Below are 13,979 nucleotides of genomic sequence, written 5' to 3'. Positions count from 1 at the left end.
TTATAACAACCCCATATCATTCTGCTTGACTTTGCCCCTCGGAGTCTGAATTCAGTTATTGATTGCCTGTTCAGTTTCACTTGGAAAAGGTTGATAAAAGGAGGTTTTCACTTTCTCAATTCGATGTGACAGCTCCCTAACAAGAAGAATGGACGGAGCCCATTCACAGGCAAATCAAGCTAATCCAGCGTGCCCCTGCGCTCTCAATGGAGAAGTCACAGTCCTTCCAGGCCCATTCCATCACCAACCCCCTCCTCTAGGCTGCCTCCCCCCCTGCATCTTCACAAGTCTTCAAAGTTTGCCCAACTCCTCCGAGAGACAACTTTGCTCTTTGTGCGCGTCTCTCCCTCGCCAACAAATGGGTAAACATTTCGGTAAACGTGTACCAAGTCAGAGTGGAAACAAAAACCCGCGCGCATAATCACTTTGCTTTCGCTGTAATCTGTTTTTGCCGTGCTTCTACTTCCGTTTGGTTTCCACCTGTTGATTTCGCAGGCCTATTTGAGTCAGAGTAAATGACTTAAAAGAGAAAGTGTCAGTGGAATGTACAATAATAATAATATAATAATACATCTCATTTATAAGCACCTTTCAAAACTCTCAAGGTCACTTTACAGTCACATGATAAATTTTTCTGTGGTTGAGCAGCGGCAGCCACATGCGCCAGCGTTCACTCAACCCGGAAGTAACTCACATAGACAAATAGATAGACAGCTAGCTAGCAAGCCAATAAATAGCTAATAGCTAGCCAGCTAGATAGCTAGCCAGATAGCTATTGTACGGTGTTACAGAAAAGACAAAGAGAATTGATTTAGCACAATATTTCTTCCTAATGTCTACATCAACAAAAGTCAAAAGAACATAAGAAAAATAAATAGCATAATATGACAACACAAAGACACAGCGAGTCCTTCATTCTTCAGCACTTGTGTGCAATATAAATAAATGTCAATGTTTTTTCAACATCAGCTAATGCGTTCCATGAAGCACCGCTTTCCCAAAATGACCATCTTTTCCAGTGCCGCACCGGACTATAAGGCGCACCTTCAATGAATGAAAAACAGTTTTCCAAATAAAATATAGAAATATATAAAAGTTTTCCAAATATAAGGCACACCACATTTTAAGGTGCTACAGTAGAGGCTGGGGTTACACACTCCTTCCTCTGTTGGGAAGGGGGAAATTTCGTCATTTTTTTCTGTTTTTCTTTCTTTTTTGTGGGGGGGTGTCCACATGGGGACGTTGGAATGGATTTGTGGTATAGTCATTACATGACTAGGTAATGATCCAGATGACGATGATGATGATTATTATTATTATTGAGGATAAAAGCGGTCTGCAAAATGGATTATTATTATTATTATTATTATTATTATTATTATTATTATTATTATTATTATTATTATTATTATTATTATTATTGTGGAAAATGGATGGACTGGTTGTTGCTAGCCAGTCAGAGTTCAATATTTGCTGCTATATAATCTAACTGTCACAGACCAAATACCCATGGGTAGTCACACCCATGAGGTTATTTTAAATTCAGGCAGATAATGAAATCAACAACTTTAATCATCGATCAAAGCTGTAAGACTCATAAGGTCATGAAATTGGATACCCCTGACTATTGGCTATTTATGGCATTACTAACAATAAATTGTTAAAGTACAGAAGCGCGGTGTGAGTCATGCATTTCTCAGATAATCCCATGTCAGAAAAGAAAACGGGTGCAAAGGTAGAGTGGAATTAGTGTCCATGTGAGTCATCGTGGGTGTGCGTAGAAGTCTTCACAAGGGCTGTGGACACCCCCCCCCCCCCAATGCCACGTCCTCGAAACTTTTACTTACTTTCATCAGCGTTTTAAATTGAGTACTGCATTTTTGTTTTGTAGATGATGCTGAAATAATTTGTTATGTATTATGATTATGATAGTTTTCCAACAATTCCAACATTTTCTCCCTCATCCCCCCACCCCTAAAACAAAATCCATTCCCATTGACACTCGACACATTGAACACAGCATTCTCGCTCAAAATTCAAAAGGTTCATCTTAATTTTGTTGCAACCTTTGAAAAATCCACCTGTACACAATATAAATCTATTCCACATTCCAATCTTGATTTGATTATTTTTCAACAAAATCAATCAATTTCAATCAATATCATTTGCTATTTTTTTCAATACCATTTCATGTTATTCCATGAATTGCAATTTGTGGCAAGAGTAACATTATACCGCTTCCTACACTGGCATATTTTCAAAAATCAGAATCAGAATCGGAATCAGAATCAGAATCATCTTTATTGCCAAGTATGTAGAACACACAAGGAATTTGTTTCCGGTAGAACACGCTGCACTAGTATCGTCGTCAAAAAAACTGCTAAGTGGCACTATACAGTTCCATTTTGGCTACTGTTGAAATGCATGATTCAATGAACAATTGATTAATTTCAGGTATAAGAGATAAGAGAGAGTCTGGAAAATGTAATTGTTGTCTGTGTGCCTGTCAAATTCTATTTGCGTTGAGTGGCAAACAACGAACTGAAACTCAAACACGGGCGTCCTCCGTTCGAGGCAATGCGGACAATTCTACTTATCTTGAATGCAGCAGCCAAATTGGTCTCATTAGGAGAGCTTTTTTATTTTTAATCAACAACATAAACAATCTCTTTGTGACGTCCCCTCCTCCCCACTTGTAGAACTTTACAATGTGTCATCCGTCTTGGGTCAGGAGATCGCAGAGGTCTCATTCACGTCTGACTTTGCGCGTCTTTGTTGTCGGCGTCTTTCAGGTGGGGGAGATTAACATGACTTTGCTTTATCCGCCGCATACAGTCCCCAAAACCATAAAACACGTCCCAAAGACGACTCGGTTCCCGGCTCTGAATGCACACTTGTTCCCGCTCTCAATTCAGCTTTCAGCCCCTTCTAAGGAGACAAGGCCCAATCACAATATTGTCAAGGCTCTGTTGGTTTTCTGGTTCAAATCCTTGTTCACGCTGTTTGCTGAGTACTCATCTGCTGTGACAGGCTTCAGACAAACACTGAGTCCTGAAAGAGGTCTCCCACAACCAGATCTTTCCTGCTGGGCAGTGGCTAAAACGCTCCTTTCTCTCGCCATCAAGTGGAACCCGGCCTATTGAGCCGGGCCCTGGGATCCCTCCATTGAGGTGGGCTACGGGCCAGCGCTTCAGCCCTCCTCGCCCCGGGCCACCCTCATTCTCCAGGGACACCTGTACCCCCGTAGTCCCATCGTGAGAAGCTTCCCCGGGGGGTTTTGCCACCTGAGCTTCGTGGAGGACTCAAAGGATGCCAGCCAGACCCGCCTCTGAGAACTTTGTTTATTGGCAAGCGCTCACACGGATTGAAGATGAGGGGATGAAGGACTCAAAACGAATGCGTTCGCAGAGTTGCGTGACTGTTTGAATGTTCGTGATCAATGTTTTTTCCCCTCCCCAGAACGATGCCAGTTCGAGTGCTGACCGATAGCAAGCACTGATACCACAGGTACATTTGATACACACAATTTGAATGAATGAACACAATTACAGAGACCCAGTCACTTAAACACAAACTTCAATAAATCCAGTTGAAGTTGAGACTTCTAGTTGGGGCGGTTTACTGAACCGAAGTAAAATATTTTAACTCATTCACTGCCCGACGATGTGCAAAAATGTGTCCAGTGTTTTTGTCATTTTCACTCAAATAGCAGGACTCACAGAATGTTGAGTTTTAGGACTGATTAATTCAATGCAGCATAAGAAACCTTAGACTCTCTTCTTTCGTCAGAAAAAAAACAGTTAATTCCTAAGTTGTACGGGTCTGGAGTTATCTGAGCTTGAAATGGAGCAGCTGTACAAGAGGCAAATGCTGCCTTCTCGTGGGAGGGAAAAACATTGCCAGAGGACTGACCACTGCTTTATCTCCACCCCCCCAAGAAAAACCAAAACCCCAAAAAATGAGGAGGGCTGAAACGTAGCCCACCTCAATCCTAAAATATTATTATGAAATGTTATTTTATCTTCATTTATCCATGTATTTTCCATATTTTTGAATATTCATTTCATTCACTTGCATTTTTTTTTGTCAATTTTGCCAGTGAAGTCAACTGAGATTGAGAATGCAAACAACCACAGGGTCAGAGAGCACCAAGAAGTTGAAGAAGACAGATTTGAAAAGGGAGGGGGCGAGTATCTGTGCTCGTACTGATGTAGAGAGTGTAAGCAGGCCTACTTTTGGCACCTCTGCACTTGTATAACATTTGGATGAGAAGCACACGAGTTCTCTCCAAGACTTTGCGCTCCCTCTCAATCTCCATGGCACGCTGTGAAAAAATGGCATCAATTAATCAACATTCATGGACCGTTTACTCGAGCTCCCCTTTGTGCGCGGCGGTACGGTCGAATCCAGACAGAGAGCAGGCTGTTCTGCGGCAGCGCAGACTGCGTCACTCCAGCCTTTGTGTGAGAAAGCCATCAACTGGTGTTTCAGGGAAGTCTCCCCCCCCATGAACGGCCTCCCCCTCCATACACACCTCCCTTCCCATCCCTCTCAGCTTCCTCCTCTCGTGCCCTCTCAGTACTCTGGGCAGGAAGCGCTGTCTCTTAGAGGAGGCCATGCATCCATCCATCCATCCATCTATCTATCTTTCTATCCTTCCTCTCTCAGTCCAATTGACAGCCATGTATGAAGAAGACATCTGTCCATATTTGAGCACATTTTGCTGCAAATGATCCCACCCCTCCATCCTGTGTGCTGACACTTGGCCCGCATAATAACCTGCCAATTCTTTGACGCGCAGAAGAAGCGTTTTTAATTGCCGCCTGCGTTTTGCGCCTCCCCTCACCCTTCCCTTACAATCACACAATCAATTACGACGGAGATGCCTTTCCCCCAACGTCGCGTTGTTTGCCCCAATTTACTGCACTTTTCATGCACTTGTGCGACTGTGGCGTGCCCTTTTCACAGCATGCAAATTTGGCACATTTGGCTTCAAATGGCACGTAATTGCCCATATTGAAATCTACACCTTTCTACGAGAAGGTTCCTGGCAGTTAGTTCTTATTAAACCTAAGGCGTGGAGAAAAAAAATGCAATTGCATCACGCCGCAGCACAAATGCCATCTGTACCAACTTGTGTTAAAAGCAAGGAAATTGGGGATGAAATGGAAGCCGACCTGCACCCCTCGAATAAAAAAAGGAAATCTGCGGGTAATACGTTTATTTTTTGACAAAGTTGCATTGGGAAATCTATTTTTGTCACATAAAATATTTGTATACATATTACTTCAAAATTGAAGGTAATTCTATTACAGAGCCAGTTTTGTCACCCAAAAAATAGGAAGTAAAAAGAAGCTATTATTCAGAATCAGAATCATAATCATCGTTATTGCCAAGTATGTAGAACACACACAAGGAATTCGAACTGTATTTAAACATATGTTCCTACTTGAGTCACAGAGATTTCAAATGTGTCCACAATTTTTTTCTCATGCCAGTTTAACATTTTTAGCCCAAAGAGTACATATGACTAGAAGACAACATTTCGCTTAAAATAGTGGCAGGCGTATCCTGAGTCCCATGTAATGCACACACTTTTATTTTTACTTCTCCCTAACCAAAATACTTTTTTTTTTTACTTGAATTGGACTGGTTCACCAGATATTATGGGTGGGAAATTCTTTCAATAGTTTTATATAACAGAATAAAAATGAAAATAAATTAAGGGGTGCGTACACTTTTTCTAAGTGTATTACACTATCAGGCAGCTTCCTACAGCTATAAACTCATTCACTGCCATTGACAAATTTATTCGGGAATTGAAAATATGACGTACAGCGCCATTCCCGAATTTGTTTGGGTTTTGTTTTTTCATTCTTGGGTGTCAAAAAAGCGCTAGCCATGGCCTCTGGCAATGTCTTTTACTTTTCCACAAGGGGGCATCAGTTCCCTTTTTGTCCATGTTCGCGCTTTGTTCCAGCTTCAACTGTTGTTAAAGCGCTATATAAACCAATGTGTATGTATTGCATTGTATTTTGGAAAGCCACCCTCATTTTATGCTCATAGAACTCCAGACCCATATAACTTGGGAATTAACTTTTTTTCTGATGAAAGAAGAGATTCTAAGGTTTCTTAGTCTGTATTGAATGTTTATGTAGTCCTAAAACTCAATATTCTGTGGGTCCTGGAATTCAAGTGACAATGACAAAAACCCGGGCACAGGAGTGGACACATTTTTGCACATGACTGCCAGTGAATGAGTTAATGATAGTCATAACAACACTTTTCCTTAAACTTTAGGGACACCCCCACACTCCCCATTTTTGTCCATTATTTCAGTTCAGCTCTCTTATCGTCAATCAGTTTTCAGCCACCAGCAAATATCTCAGAGCCTTACAAAATTTAGGAAATGGTCTTCAAGGCATCTTAACTAATGGCTGGATCATCCAAACAAACCTAAGTGTCCATCATAATGGTGATAGAAGTGTTATCTGGTGATGGTTTCAACTCCCAAGTATGATGGAAATGCTATTAATCAATTTTTGAAGCAGTGCACTTTTTCCAAATACATAACAGTGTCTACAGTGTGGTTAAAAAACATATGGTTGAAGGTGTAGCCCAATTAGTAGTAAGGTCATGTACGGCTGGCCTTTTCCACATTGAAAAAACTGAATAGTGTATCAACCTCGACATGCGATCGCCACCAAAAGTGTTTTCCGCTGCTTCCCCTCTTTTTATAACGCCACGTTCAAGGTTGCGGTGAAAGAAAGGAAAAAAAATCGCGCTTTCTGAAAGACTCTGCGAGGCTGAAGTGGTGGCCTGAGCCCACTCCAGACAATGCCTTACAAGATACTGTTTAAATTCATATCCGCCGGTCCTTTCTTCTGGGGGGGACACTTCCACAAACCACTGACCCACCGATACACAATTAGAAGTGATGCGGCAGTTAAGGCGACAAGCAACTCTGTTTAACAGACTGTCTTTGACCCTCCGCCATTGAATAAATATAATGTCCCCAATGAGGGTAAGACACTGGGCCCGAGTGAAAAGGGAGCCGGGGACGATTTTAAGCTAAGTAGTTAAAGACTTTTATGGAGTATAACGCCATTATCCCTGTTGAATAAAAATAGGATTTAGTGTTTTTTCCACTTAATTTAAATCAAAAGAGTCCCCACCTTACATATTGCACTGGTAGTGTAATGGAGAGAGCGCCACAAAAAAGGCTTTGTGGCTCTGACACCTCCTATAGTCGGATGGTGTTGTCTCGCTAGCAAAAGGAGAGAAAGAGATATTCTTCCTGCCGTTGCTATCTACAAACACATTCTAATTGATGCTGCTGCATTCCTCCACTGGATGCATTCAGTGAATAACGAGCCTCGGACTGAATGCCCATGAATTGGTCCCTACCAAGCAAAGCAGTAAAGCCTCTCGGGCCCCCTGTCCCTCTCAGTCTACCCACACCGCCATGGCAGCCAACGCGTAGCACCTCCCTTCACCCAAAAGGAAAAAAAAAAGGTTCCCCAAAAGCTCTTCTCTTAGCTTTACCGCCCATTAAAGCATGACCATTGTGCAGGGGGGGAGATGCGGCCCACAAAGGCTGTCAATCTCTCCGGGTGCTCCGAAAAGCTTGGACTCACACAGACTGGAGTGATGGACCAACCCCCACCACCTCCTCTTTCACCCTGCCGTACCCCTCAAAATCCTCTCCCAGAAAAACTTCTCAGCTAACTATCCAATCCCAGTCCCCGTCCCCCCACCACTACCACCGCCAACAACCCACTCTCTCCCTTGCTCGCTCTCTCTCCAGGCCCAGCGCACAAAGCATCAATCTGTCTTCAGCCTCAGCACCCTTGGCCCTTTGTCCCATCTGCAGGTGCCTCTGAAAGCGCCCACGGTCGCCCTGGCCTCCGCGCACGCCACGCCTAGACCTCGGACAGGAACTGCTGACAAAGGCCCAGTGTGGGAATGAGGGATGCGTGCAGGGCGGGAAAGGAGGAGGCAAGGGTTTGCGGTGAGGAGGGGTGGGGGGTCCTCGAAGACAGATGGCTAGGGAAGTCTCCCAACTCTTCCACAGAGGCTGTCAGTTTAAATTCACAAGTACGACGGAGACACATGAGGGGAAAACCGCAGAGGGAATGCCCGGCAATTTCGGCAGTCGGCGCGCGTTTTAATTCAACAGCTGAGGCCTCGTTTGCCGTTATTTGATGAACTTATGTTCCTTGTAGTCCTTTTGCGGTTGGTTCAATGCAAAACAGGCTCATAAACAAAAATGTTGTTGGGTGAAAACTCCGTACATGCAAAATGGAGTCAATTCGGGTTTTTTTCTTCACACAAATAAATAATATTGCACGGGCACCACCTGTACATATTTAGACACATTATGAACCCATTTGATGTTGCCGGTTACAGGACATATTTATCCTAATGAGGATTAAGCAGTCTGGAAAATGCATGGATGGATGGATGGATGGATGGATGGATGGATGGATGGATGGATGGATGGATGGATGGATGGATGGATGGATGGACTATTAATTTATAACTCTTGGACAATTTTCCTCATACCTTTATATGAGCGAGGGCATTTCCATACTTGCAGATGTGAATATTAGGAAACGATTTATAATAACGCATAATGTCAAGGCCAATGCTGTCAAGATAATGGATGGGACATCCTCACACAACTTTTAAAACTGAAGAAAGCTAAGGAGGGCTTCTACAAAGAAGGTATAGATGCCTTTCTTCAGAAGGAGCGGTGCATGGACTTCATTTATAAGTAAAGGTAACACGATAACTTTTTTAAATTCTTTTTTTTCTATGCTACAGTTTATATAAAGAATGCTGACATGACATTTTAAACAAACCACGTCAACTGTTTCCAATCAAATGGTGAATAAGCTACTCTGTAGAGTTCATATGTTTGTAAATCTGACTGTGATGACGTCATTGGCTCACCAACCATGAACCTCACCGCACGTCACTGCATTTGATTATCTCATTTCGCTAGAGTAGCGAGGCAGGAGGGAGGAAATTGAAATATTTGGAGGATATGAGGTAACATTTCCCACGCTCCTCATTTAATGAAGACATCTACTAAAGATGACATGACACATAATAAATGTGCTTAATGCTCATTGATTCAAGTGGGATTAAATGAAAGTGAAACGGAAAACAAGTGTTATAGATCGAACGATGTCAGTCATTTCTTAAAGAGCAAATATTGCATTTATGACAAGCTATACAGTAGGCCGGATGTGTGCAGATGAATACTTCAGACCCATTGCAAACACATCGAATTTACATGCGTATAGGAGAGTGGCCCAGGTCAAATTTGGAGAAAAAAAAATCCAGTGTACTATTTAAATATCAGATGCGTGTTGCACATGGACAATAAATCGGAATTGAGTTGCAGTAGAAACATGACCTTACACAAACTCCTGAACGTTTTCACAATTTTGATGTCCTTCAATGCTTGAACCAACGTGTTTTTTTTATTCTGCCTCTTCCCTCACTATGTCGCCTCATGATTGAAAGAGACATGTTTCCCTTTGAGGAATAATGTAATGAAAGTCGAATTGACTGCTGTAATTGCAAGCTTACTTGGTATGTGGAGGCATCAAAGAATGCCGTTTTTTTAAGGTGGACCAATCGGTCTCTGACTCACTTGTGAGTCAGTGCATGGCGGCTGATGAGAAGACTTTGGCTCAAAACACACTGCCTTGAAATACTTTTGAAGTCTCAAAGCATACATTTTGGTGCCTATATGCCCAGATGGCTGAACGAAAAAATTGCTTTCTGGGGTTTAAATAAAGCAATAAAAGCAATATTAATGAGGTGTCTTCAAATATCCAACATTTTTCTTATATTATGATTATATCTATATATATATTCACGATATATATAGTGAATCATGATGGGTTGCCCTACCCACTTATTAAACTTAATTAATTAAACAAATAATTTTGAGTGGTGGTAGGGGCGTGCTTATGAACATTTTAGGGCAGCAGAAGCAAGCCCATAATTGGATTGGATTGGATTGGATTGGATTGGATTTGCCTTTATTAGTCTCACAGTGGAGGAATTTACATTTCACAGCAGCAAAGTGATGAAAGGAATGAAAGTAGAAAAACAAAATACATAATAGGTTTATCATTGCTTTAAATTGCCGTCAAGTGAGATGTGGGTGTAAATGTTTGTCGAAATGTGGCTCTGAATTGCCTGGCGGTACATATTTGGTTTGTTTTTGTCAAATTTTCAATGCACACACCATAGTAGTTTCCCTGGCAACCAAACAGACTGGAATAAGTTATAAAAGCACTTACTTCATATTAATTACATTTTAAATGCAGCGCCCACTTAGTGGATTTGATATTGTGCTTATGCTATCTCACAATTCATCACGCCACTCCAGGTCGACCGCAAAAAGATTACGTTTGAAAAATCACATTTTGTGCTCTTAAAAGCATTTCAGAAGAAGTTCATTCAATAAACTTCTATCGGAGCACCGTTCGGAGTGACATGCCCATAATGCTTCCTCCTCCATGAATCAGGTTGACGCAATGCGTCATTCGTGTCACTAGATCTCCCCCTCGTGTAAAACTTTGAATTGCAGAAATCTGTGCAACAGTCTTGCAATGGAAAGGCATACGCGGTTTGAATAATAATAATAATAATAATAATAATAATAATAATAATAATAATAATAATAATAATAATAATAATAATAATAATAATATTATTATTATTATTTATTATTATTATTATTATTATTATTATTATTATTAAAGTGACGAACGTCATGCAATGAATGCACGCCCAGCCGCCACCGTATCTGAGGTTTTATTCGTTATATACAATTGAGGACGAGACGCCATGAAATATTTCCTGGAATTATGAATTAGGTTTGACGTAAATCGAGGACTGATTATATTGGATGTTGAATGAACTATACACTAGCCTAAAAATAGTTTGCACGTGGACGGCTCACTCGTTTATACTGCTACTACTACGACTACTGATGATGATGATGATGTTATTCGTTATTTAATTTTTGTTTTTCTTTTGACTTCAAGACGGCGCCGCCAGAGTGGCTGCCTTCCCAGCAGCTCCTGTATTTTGTTTTTATATACTTTCATTCCTTTAACAACTTTGCTGCTGTGAAATGTAAATTTCTCTACTGCGAGACTAATAAAGGCAAATCCAATCAAAATCCAATGATGATTGTTTTTGTTGTTATTAGTAGTCGTAGTGTATTGTGTTTTGTTAATAGTGTAGCCGTTAAGGGAAGAGCACACACACACGACTTAATGTGGGGACGTGTCTATTCCAACGCCCATATGTCATGATCTAGCTGGCGACCAACGGGGGGGGGGCCTGTCGGCCCCGCCTGCACCTGCACAGGTGCTGGTCGTCCCGATCAGATTGGCAACCAACGGGTAGCGACGTCAGCCCTGCCTGCAGCCTCGCAGGTGCTGGTCGTTTTAATCACTGACACTTAAAAGGACACCCGGCATGACCATCCGGTGTCGGTTCATTGTTTGCTGCATGCTGTGCATGTGTTTGTTTAACCTTGGCGGACTTTTACTTTTGGTCTTCTTTTGATACTTTGTATTTTTTCTGTTTACATGATTTTGATGTTTTACATTTTGTTCCTGCTGACCTTTATTTTAATACAATTTGTCAAACAACCTCCTGCTCCCTCCTGCATGCTTTTTGGGATCCGCACCCGCCATCACCACCTCGCAAACCGTGACACATATATGAAATATATGTTATATGAAGCCGCCCCTCCCGTGCACCTGCTGGGTGAGATGCTTGCTCCTAGTGCCCGCCACAATAGTATAATACATGCTCGAAAATGTGTACGTATTTTGTTGCCCGGTGTTCACACTAAAGTATTCAAATAATCAGCTCCATTTCAGCGTTTCTTCTTTCAGGACACTAGGTGGTAATAGAGCACAAGTTTTAAGACCATGCTGCTTCTGTTGAGAGTGCACAGCAGTTCTCTCGCAAATTCACTTGATAGTTTATTTTGATTGGCTGCGTAAATTTGCACACCGACTAAAATAAACGAAGGGACTAGATTGAGTTGCCTGATTGTCTAGAAAGACGCCAATTTCACAGTGGAAGTGAAAACAACAAATAAAATATACATTATATTGTAGCAGTTGAGGAATGAGAACACACGGTCGATTGGAGTACGTCCTAGTGCCCGCCAAACTATACAGTAATACAGTAAAGTCTCGTTATATCGATATCGGATATATCGATAGTCCCGGTTATATCGATACTATTTCTATGCACGCACGGAGAAAATTACATGCAAACAGGGTCGGATATATCGATAGTCCCGGTTATATCGATATTTTTTCAGACTCCCTTGAATATCGATATAACGAGACTTTACTGTATATATATATGCTCTACCAAGGGCTCAGAGAGGAGCTGGAGAGAGCTTGGAAGGTAAAGGTGACAGTCGTGCCTGTGGTGGTCGGAGCATTCGGGGCAGTCACCCCCAAACTCGACGAGTGGTTGCAACAGATCCCGGGAACAACATCGGATTTGTTTGGATCTCGGTCCAGAAATGCGCAGTGCTGGGAACAGCACGGATACTGCGCAGAACCCTCAAGCTTCCTGGCCTCTGGTACAGGACCCGAGCTAAAAAATGGGGGACAGACAGCACCCATGGGGGGTGAGACGAGGATTTTTTGTATGTATATGCAGCACATTTCTCCATGTGGGAGTTCATTTTTACCCTGCAGAGTTTCAGGCGACTATCTGGGTGATTGAATTGGGTTGGATTGGATGTACCTTTATTCTTCTCACAGTGGAGACATTTACATTTCACAGCAGATATGACAGGAAGAGGAAAGAAAAGAAAGTACAAAAACAAAATACAGGAGCTGCTATACAGTAATGCAGATAGAAAGCATTATCCGAGTATCAGTATTTTGTGTTACTATGCGTCAATTTAGCTCCAGTGGGCACAAAACGAATTTGAGATACAGATAGAACGCTGGCTATGCCGGTCCAGGTCTGATTCATACGTTGAATTTAAAAAAAGTGATATTGGGCGGTCATTCGGACCAGGCATCTCACCCAGCAGGTGCACAGCGGGGGCGTGCAGGATGAGGATATCTTCTATCTGCATTTTTCTCTCTTCAAGTGAGATCCACTTGTTAGCAGTTGGAATAAAGACGTGCTCCACCCAGTCGTGGGTTCTCCTTCCTCAACTGCTACAAGATTGGTAATTGCTTATATATGCCGCAGAGCGGCTGCAGAGGACTACTTATCTTTATTGGTCAAGGGCATAGTGGAGAGAACGAAAAATCACGACTGTTGTTTTTTCTTGTGATGGTGAGGTTTACAGTACATCAAACTAAATCCAGGACTAAACTACAAAAAGCGTCTCTTTATTTATTTGACTTGATGAGAAATAGTGTTTAACTACCAGCTCTTATTGAACCCCAACATTTATTGGTCGATTCACGGATCAAAAACCTGTTGTGGATTTTGCCGTTAAGATCCTCGTTCAATAACACAATTTGAGTAAAAGTACTGAAACATTTAATATTAGGACATGTGCATTCAGATGCTGAGGTCTCCTTAAGTTAGCTAGCTGGTAAGTATTTTAGGCTTGTCCTGAAATTTCACACAAAAGCCAAATACACTATTTCGAACCTTTTGTGAGAAGTGTCCATGAAAATAAATATTTTTTTTTCATTCGTACTACAAGTTTCGACGAAGTCCTTCGACGTTAAGCCACGAAAGGTATATCGATAGAAATGTCTCATACTGAACGCGTGATTCAGACTGGTATCGTGTCACCAGACAACTCGACGTCACACCTGTCATTCAAAACATGCGGACATTAACATAAAGGCTATTGCGGAAGCGGGTGTTGTAGTCTTTGGGACCACATTGCCCAGAGTGCACCACGGGCCAAAGTTGCCGCACCTTCAATCGGGAGGGGCGAGTTA

At 41.9% G+C, this 13,979-nt stretch overlaps 1 long non-coding RNA gene across 1 annotated transcript in view; it reads left to right on the top strand.

Annotated features, from left to right (window-relative positions):
- Positions 1 to 902, top strand: part of LOC148901784 (uncharacterized) — a 49,454-nt gene extending 48,552 nt beyond the window's left edge. Inside the window, exon 4 of the long non-coding RNA XR_016117923.1 lies at positions 133 to 902. This is a non-coding gene — a long non-coding RNA (uncharacterized LOC148901784). The remainder of the gene's footprint in view (positions 1 to 132) is intronic.
- The last annotated feature ends 13,077 nt before the right edge of the window (positions 903 to 13,979 follow it).

The sequence above is a fragment of the Hippocampus bargibanti genome, linkage group LG02, assembly GCF_051943395.1.
Source record: "Hippocampus bargibanti isolate YZ-2025 linkage group LG02, ASM5194339v1, whole genome shotgun sequence".
Lineage (NCBI taxonomy): Eukaryota > Metazoa > Chordata > Actinopteri > Syngnathiformes > Syngnathidae > Hippocampus > Hippocampus bargibanti.
The sequence above is the reverse complement of the archived record's forward strand: the minus strand, read 5'-3'. Positions and strand labels throughout refer to the sequence as shown.